The 8434-nt window shown below is 43.1% G+C and overlaps 1 long non-coding RNA gene across 1 annotated transcript; it reads left to right on the top strand.

The window, feature by feature from the left end:
* The first annotated feature begins 591 nt into the window (after window positions 1–591).
* Window positions 592–7001, top strand: LOC141571220 (uncharacterized). The gene is made up of 3 exons (XR_012496029.1): window positions 592–785; window positions 989–1175; window positions 2250–7001. It is a non-coding gene; the product is annotated as an uncharacterized LOC141571220 (long non-coding RNA).
* The last annotated feature ends 1433 nt before the right edge of the window (window positions 7002–8434 follow it).

Genomic DNA, 8434 nt, shown 5'->3' with positions numbered 1-8434 from the left:
TGTCAGGGAGGGCGTCAGCCATTGGAGGTCAATGGTTTGGGGGATGTGGGCAGCAGCCTGGCAGCAACCAAGAGGCAAGAGAGAGACTGTAGGCTGGCAAAGGCAACAGGTCTAGAGGACAGAGATGGAAGAATATACATGAAAGACGTGACAGCACAGCTCAGTGTTGGTAGAATCAGCGATTTTTGCTGTATAGCATAGTCTAAATTTTATTCAAAGTGTTATTTTTTGTCAGATCTTGAAATCTTTCAGAGCTCAGCCTGTAAGTGGGTTTATCTCCATTTATTTTTCATTAACATTTGCTAATGGGCCGAGGATGATACAGAAAAATAACAAGAAGGAAGCACAGGCAGAAACCCAGATTCAGGGGAACCCATAATTAAGAAATACACAGAGAGATACTGAGAGCTTGAGAAAAGGGATTAGAGGTAGATGAATACAGAAAGCAATTTGGGGGTTGGGGACAGTAAGAGAGAGGGAAGGAGGCAGTGACGGCAGTGAGAGAGAGAGAGAGAGAGAGAGAGAGAGAGAGAGATTGATTGATTGAGAGATTAAGACCTATTAAAACGGTAAAAACAGTATTCTGTGAGATGTTAGCTGGGTCTCAGAAGACGAAGATCAGGCCGTCCTGGATTAAGAACTCAAGAGAAATCACAAAGGCTCATTGTCCGGAGGTTTTGGCTTCTGGCACCACGGGCGCCGGCCTTCTGAGACACTGCCTGAGCTCCCCCTGCTGGTCACTCTGCAGAATTGCACCATCTGGGTCCAAAGTAGAATAGGATTACGTAAGTCTTTTTGAGTTTTGCCCACCCATTTTTTCCTTTTCCTTTTTTTTTTTTTTTTTTTTTTTTAATTTCCCAAGTTATTGGTTTCTCCGAAGCCTGATGTTTAATGCTGGGGCCTGAATACCCTGACTGATTGCCACGGTCCTATCGCCCAGTGTGTACCGTCCTGAGAGACCCATCCTAACGAGGGTGTCTGTCTGCAGGAGGCTGGCTGAGCAAACATTGATTGAACACATGCCACATGCAAAGGACTGTGGAAAGGCCTGAAGGGAGCGCATTTGGACTTCAGTCTTCGCGACTCAAAGTGACTGCTACAATTAATCTGGCCTTCTGGGGCAGGACCAGGGCACTCCCCTACCTAGTTCTGACCAACTGGACCAGCCTTCCCAAGTAAGTCCCGAGAAGAGCCTGTCTGCGCAACAATGATGGTGCCCCTCCACTTTTCTTTTCCTTCTCTTTCTCCCAGTTCATCTCTGTATGAAGAGGAGGGACTGCAAAGTGCAAAGCCCTTGGGGTGGGGAAGGAGAGAAACACAAGTCTCCCCAAATGCCAAGCCAGATTTTACTAAGAATAGCCTTTATCTCTGGGAGGAAAGGCAGAAGAGCTGGTCCTCTCTCCCCACTCTCCTCTTTGTCTCCTCCCTCACCCCACCTTCAGCTGATAACCTGATTTTAAAGGGTCAGCATCCAGTCATAGGAAGACAGTGTGCCTTGTCTTTCCTACAGTGATTGAGTTCTGAGTCACAGAGGCTGGGAGGAGGACTGTGGGAAGAGAGAGCAAAAGTCCAGAGGATCAGGGAAGGAGGTGAGGAAAGAGGCAAGAGCGAAGTGGGGGGAAGAGAAAGAACAGGAAACAGGAATCTATGTTGTATTCTGAGCCCCGGGTTTTGCAGCCCCAAGCAGACTGAGTAGTCGGACCCTTGGGGGATTGCCCTGGGGTCAGCAATGGAGCCAGCTGGGGCTCTGTGCCGTGGACCTCCCATGCTGGGGGTACATGGGGATCACCTTGGGGGAGAGGGACAGATTTTAAGACCTCTGATTGGGATGTATATTCACATTAAGGAATCCTCATACCTCCCTCCAGAGGTTAGAAACCCACACCATCTCTCTAAAAATTAAGTTTTCTTTCATAAAAGTGCTGAGTTTGTCTCAGGGCAGAAAGTATAAATGTCCCTAAAACGTTAGGTCAGAAACATAGGGTTATTTTCAAGGACAATTTTCAAGGGTTATTTTCTGCGTGAAAACATCAGAAAGCATCCCTTTTCCTTTTTTAACTAAAAATTAAACAGAATTTTCTGCATCTGCATTGCAGAAAGCAGTAATGGCTCTCTGGGAAACAGAATCATTTATTCTTTAATCCCCTGATCTGTTTCTGTCTCATACCACCTCTCCCCTCCCCTAGATTCTCTTCTTTTCTCTTATCTGGTTCAGCCTTTTGCTCACACTGTCTTGTGGTCTCTCCCAGGCTCTGGCTTCCTTCCTCACCCACCTTTTATGTCCCTCCTGGATCCGCTTCCCTGGTCAGAGTGCTGATGTGGAAGGAAGTGCTGATGTGGGAGAAAGGAGGAGAAAGGGTTGCCATCTCTGCTTGGAATCTCCATATGTCTGATGCCCTGCAGAGTTCTAACATGGCAGACAGATATCCCACAGGGCTTGAGAAGAAGCAGGCTCTGAGTCATTCTTTACTCAACACTCAATCTACAAATCACCTCTGGAAAACGACTAAACAATTAGCCCATAAATTGTATTATCTCCTATCTCGATTAGCCCTTGTCCAGTTCTACCACAGAGAAGTAACTCATGAGTCAATAGGAGCAGAAGGCCTTGGCAGGCACTGCCTAAATACAAATAATGGTTATTATCACAAATGAAAGGGGCTCATCAATAACTGAAATTGGCCCAGTTCGGCTTCTGTTGAATAAAAGGGGGAAAAAACCCCCCACAAATATCAAAAAATAAAAGAGGAACGCTCTGCAGAAGATGTTATTCCTCTGTATCGCTACAGAGAAATATACAGCTGAATCATAAGCTGAATAAATTGCAGCAATTTCCAAAATGCTCCTGGAAAAGAGCTGGTTTTAGAAGAAACCTGCTCAGCTACTCGCTGTGTGGGTCTGGGCTGCTGATGACCAGCAGAGGGCAGACTTCAGTTACAAACGGAAGCTGCAGAGGGGATGGTGGGGAAAGGGCAATTTAGGATTCCAAGGTTGTCAGCTGCTTAGTCCACGCTACGTCTACCCCCGGAGATCATTATCTAAGATGCCTGACAGGATATGAGAGACTAGAGATTTCAAGGAATCAGTTCTAAGCAGCGAATGGCATGCCTGTAATGTTCCTGGCAGAAGAGGCTGGTTCTGCATACCTCCTCTGGGTACTGAAAACTGCTATGTACTGTGAGTCATTGCAATGACTCGTCCCTGTCCTGGGCTGCCAGTCACTCAAAGCTGCATATTGTTTGGAGTGGTGATGTTTGGGTTCTGTTCTGACTTTGAAAAGCAGGTGCTGTGTCAGGCCTTGGTAAAGAAGTTCTTGCTCTTGGTCATTCCCGTTTGTTTAATGAACATACAGAAACCCATTCCCTGGGAGACAGAGATAGGAACGAAGACCATCAGACACGTTTCTTTCGGATTTGAGCCAGTCTAGCAACTCCACTTCTAGATACATACACAAGAGAATTGAAAACATATGTCCACACAAAAACCTGTACGTGAATGTTCACAGCAGCTTTATTCATCAGATCCAAAAAGTAGAAACAATGTAAATATTCATTGACAAAGGATAAACAAAATGTGGTATATTCATGCAATTGAATATTATTTAGTCAAAAAAGGATGACGTACTGATATATGTTGCAATGTGGATGAACCTTGATAAACCTCATGTTAATTGAGAGAAGACAGTCACAAAGTACTATATATTGTATGATTCCATTTATATAAAATGTCCAGAATAGACAACTCCATAGAAACAGAAAATAGATTAGTGGTTGCCAGGGACGGGGGAAGGAAGGAGTGGGGAGTGACTGTTAATGAATATGTGACTTTTGGGGGTGTGATGAAATGTTCTGAAATTAGTGGTGATGTATAACTCTGCAAACACTAAAACCACTGAATTATGCACTCTAAGGGGGTGAACTATATCTCAAAAAAACTGTTACTAAAAAAACAGATTTTGGCTAGGGCAGATGTTATAGAGGGAAACTCAGAGCAGAAAATAAGAAGAATGTAAAGAGAGCATTTGACTTCTGGGAGAGTCAGTCCTATTCCCAAGTAAAGAAATACATGTCTTGGATGAAAACAGTAGATTTAGTGCAAGCTAAAAATAGAGATAGGCAAACTCAATGTAGGAAGCAAGGAGAATTATCCACAAAGCTGAACTGACCCTGCATTTTCTCCCACTGACTGCCTTGTAAAGAGTTGACACCTCTCTGATTGTGCGGGCTGAGGTAACATGGGTGCTATTTCACTCAAGGCAAGAAGCCCGTGTTTGTGTTGATGGCTTGGTGACTTCTTATGCAGAGGGAAATAAGAGAGACTCACACTCCTCAGGCCAAAGTAACAAGAAAGACTTCCCAAGCTCTCAGGAGCTGGGGAGGAAGGATGGTGATAATAGTTAAGTCACCAGCTCAGCTGCTGGGGGTCTCACGGTCACACCTGAGTTCCAGGTATGTTATCAATAGTGCCAACAGTGTCTAGAAGCTCGTACTCTGTTCCTCCTATAGTCCCAGGGCACCTGGTACAGGCTGAGCCCACGAGAGGCTTTAGTAAATACTTGGAAAAGTGGAGGGCTGCTGAAATAGATGAGCATAGAACTGCAAAGGCCTAGTGAAGGACTCTGGGATGGCAGGAGCCACAGCCAAGTTACAGCCTTGGTCAACACATCAGAGAGGAAATATCCCCGAGGGAGACAGACAAGCAGAAATGATTTCTTTGCCTGCTGTTTTTTAGAACCATCCATTTGCAGACCACTGGGCTTGCCTTGTGGAGTCCCGAAGCATTGAGGGGGGCTCAGTCCCAAGCTCTCCTGAGCATGCCCTTCCAGTACAGCTTGCTTGATGCAGTTCTCATTTCTTCATCCGATTTCTGGCAGAAACGGTTATGCATTAATATCATCATGTGCTGCCAAGTAAAGATTTGTTTCATGTCTAAGATGCACTGTGAAGAAACCCTATGAGAGTGCATGTCTTGTAAAATGTGTATTTGCTGATTAAAAACAAAAGCAAAACACCTACCTATTTTGTAATTGCTTAGGGTGATGAGGGAGAGCAATGATACTGGACTATGATAAAATATTTTCCAGTTCTGTGTTTTGTTCCTAGTCTGGTCTGCTGGGTAGACGTTAAGCATTTTAGGGAACCGGGGACTGTGTCTAACTACATCTTACAAAACCTGGTTAATTACAGGTTCAACCAAGAGACAGGAAGTCAGTAACTAATTATGCAGCTAGAACCTCAAATGGGCATTGGAGCTGGAGCTCATAACACTTCCAATTATAGAGTCAATAAAGGTTCAAAACAACTGGCCAAATACCAAAGGTCTGTAATAAAGTATATGAGTTCAGTAGCAGAAAGCATTGGATTTGGGAATTGGGCAGATTTAACACTTGGCCACTTCCTTCAGTTATTCCTTTAGTAAAAGTGTGTTGATCACCTATTGTGGACCAGGCACTGAGTTAGGCACTGACAACGGAATCAGGAGTGAGAAAGTCATTCTCTGTCTTAAGGGAGCTTACAGTCCCAAGCTTTACAAACTACCTGTAACTTTAAAAAGTTGCTAAACTTCTCTGCATTTAGCTCTGTAAAATGAAAAAAACGAAAAAACAAAGCAAAACCTAATTGGTTAATTTGAAAGTTGTAGTAAGGATGAAATTGAATAACATGATCAAAATGCCTAGGATACTGCATTTAAAAAAAAAAAGTTGCTTCTTTTCTCCTTCTACACACCCTCTTGGTATCATTTGCTACCACATACTACTATCTTGGTTTGAACATTCCTAGCTTAAAGGGAAATCAAATGGGCCAGGGCTTTGAGTGAAAACCCCACACAAGCCCATTAAACAGATTGTGTTATAGTTGGGAACATGGATTTGGTATCAGAGAGATCTTCACTGGAAACCAACTCTGCCACTTGCTGCTTTGGGGCAAGTTATTTAACCTCTCTGAGCTTCAGTTTCCTTCTCTGCAAAGTGGGGCTAATAACTCTGTCCTCATGGAGCTGTCAGGAGGTTTCATGAGATACTGTATATAAAACACATAATAGGTGCTTGATGAAAGTTATTATTTGTCTCACTCTTAGAATATCAATTTTTAGGGCTGACACTGGTCCTGAATAGCATCATGGCCAACTCCCCATTTTATAGATACGGAAACTGATGTTCCAAGTGGCTTGGCCACGTCATCCAGTTAGTGCCAGAACTGGAATCTCTGGTTCCTGCCCCAGGGTTCTTTGTCTCTACTTTATGTTCAGGGGGTGAATTTGACTAGAATATTGGTTTCTGGGAACCATTAAGCTCACACCTGCAGGGTGTGGTAGGAAACCGTCTTCCCACCCTGGGCTTTGGTTTCTCTCTGTGCAACTATGGAGTTGGCTAAACGATTCTTCTCAAGGTTCTAAGACACAGTGTCTTTCTGAAGAGATGCTAGGGAACACCGGAAACCATAAACAACTTTACCTGGCCGTTGCTTAGGTCAGGCTCCTGCTCTATTTCAATGATTAGGTCAACAGATAATAGATTCTCTTCCATGCTTTTTCCTACAAGGCAACCAAGCCTGACCTTAGAGGTGGCTGCCCTCTCAACAGGAGTGATTTTCAAATTGCAGATCATAATATATTAGCGAGTCTTGAAATAAATTTAGTGGCTCAGCATTTTTATAAAATGAAATAAAAGAGAATTATAAATACCAGAGTACATCACAAGTAGTAATAATAAGCATTATTGTGTGAAATCTTTGTTACACAAGTCATATATGTGTGCATTGATTTATGTACTGTGATGTCATTAGTTAAAAAATATTTTTACTGTGGGCTGTGGTCCAAAATAACTGAAAGCTACTGCTTTAAGACATGATCTATAGTGCCAGCAAGTAAAAAAAAAAAAAAATTCTTGTTTTAATTATACATTCAACAAATATTTATTGAAAACCTACTACATGCCAGGCACTGAGAATACAGCAGTGAATAAAAGAGACAAAAATGCCTGCACCCATTGGGCTTACCTTCTGATGTGGAAACACAAGTGATACATAGGTAAGTTACAAAATTTAGGAAATACATGTAAGGAGAAAGGGAAGGGAAGGGAAAGAAGGAAGGAAGGAAGGAAGGAAGGAAGGAAGGAAGGAAAAAAGAAAGGGAAGGGAGGGAGAAAGAAAGAAGTGCAGGACACTCATAATCATAGAATCCAGAAAAACACTCAGCGTTTTGGTTTATGTTCTTATAGACGTTTATTCACATGCTTATGCTATTTATTTTGGCATTAGAGGACTTCAGGGTAACAGGTGTCACATAAATGTACAGAATGGATGCTGACCAAAATCCAGTGCTCTGAGGCATGAAAAGAAAGCCTTTGCTTGTCTCTCCATCTGCTTCCCTTGCCCCTCGTCTTTTATCCCACAGCAGTCCCCGCGTGGCTGCTTCTCCCTTGTATGGCAATTGCACTGCCGGGGCTCAGACTTGGACACAGAGACTGTGTTGTACATGAAATAGGCAGCATGCTGGCAAACCCAGTGCCCTGGGAGGCCCTGGGTCAGGGTTCTGTTGAATATTGACTTTCAATGACTTCAATGATTTTATAGATTTTTCACAAAAATTGAAATCTAAAGAGGTTGTGACTTGCTCAAGGTCTCACAATGAGAAGCAGAGACAGGAGTCTGAAATGCCTTGTGCTCCACAGTGTGAAAGCTTTGGTTTGGCCATCTCCATCTGCCGTGCGTTTCAGAGTCCTTTCTTATTGTGCTAATACATTTAATTTAATTTTTTTTTTTTTTTTTTTTTTTTTTTTAGGATACTAAGCTGTTGTAGTTATTTTAAGTTGTCTTTCTCTAGGAGGCGCAAACTGGTTAGACGTATCTTGGCTTAAGAGACCACTCATTTAGCAAATCTCCTTGGATTTTGTAACTGTTATAATAAAAGTCTTAAAAATAAATGTAATAAGGAGCTGCACTTGGGTCCAGCAGATGAGAAGATAGAATTGGATCCTCTCCAAAGCCAGTATTTACACTTGGATACCTCTGGCTTTCTCATTTACTTTAACAGGCTATTTCATGAGCTAACTTTCTCTTTAGACACTTTTTTCCCTCCAGGGGAGATCGTTTTTAGGAGAGAGCAAGGAACTTGAAATCAAGAGGTTTACATTCTAGTTACGATTCTGCTGGGTGACCTTAGACTAACCACTTCTCTGCTTTGAGCCTCCTCATTTGTACAATGTGTGGGGTGGACTAGACTACAGGTTTTCACTCTGTGGGGTCAGCGGGCCTCAGGATTTCCAGGATGTATTTTGGGCCACACTTGGAGATCTGAAGTGTGGGTGCAGAGGTGGGACTCGAGAGCCACACTGCCTTCTGGACCTCCTCTCTTCCCTCACTCAGAGTGACTCTCCTCTTATTGCCCTGCAGGGGTAGAGTCTGCATAAGGTTTTATTTGAAAGAAAGGTTCT

Source organism: Rhinolophus sinicus, linkage group LG01, assembly GCF_036562045.2.
Source record: "Rhinolophus sinicus isolate RSC01 linkage group LG01, ASM3656204v1, whole genome shotgun sequence".
NCBI classification, from domain to species: Eukaryota; Metazoa; Chordata; class Mammalia; order Chiroptera; family Rhinolophidae; genus Rhinolophus; species Rhinolophus sinicus.
This window is presented reverse-complemented; position numbering and strand designations above follow the sequence as displayed.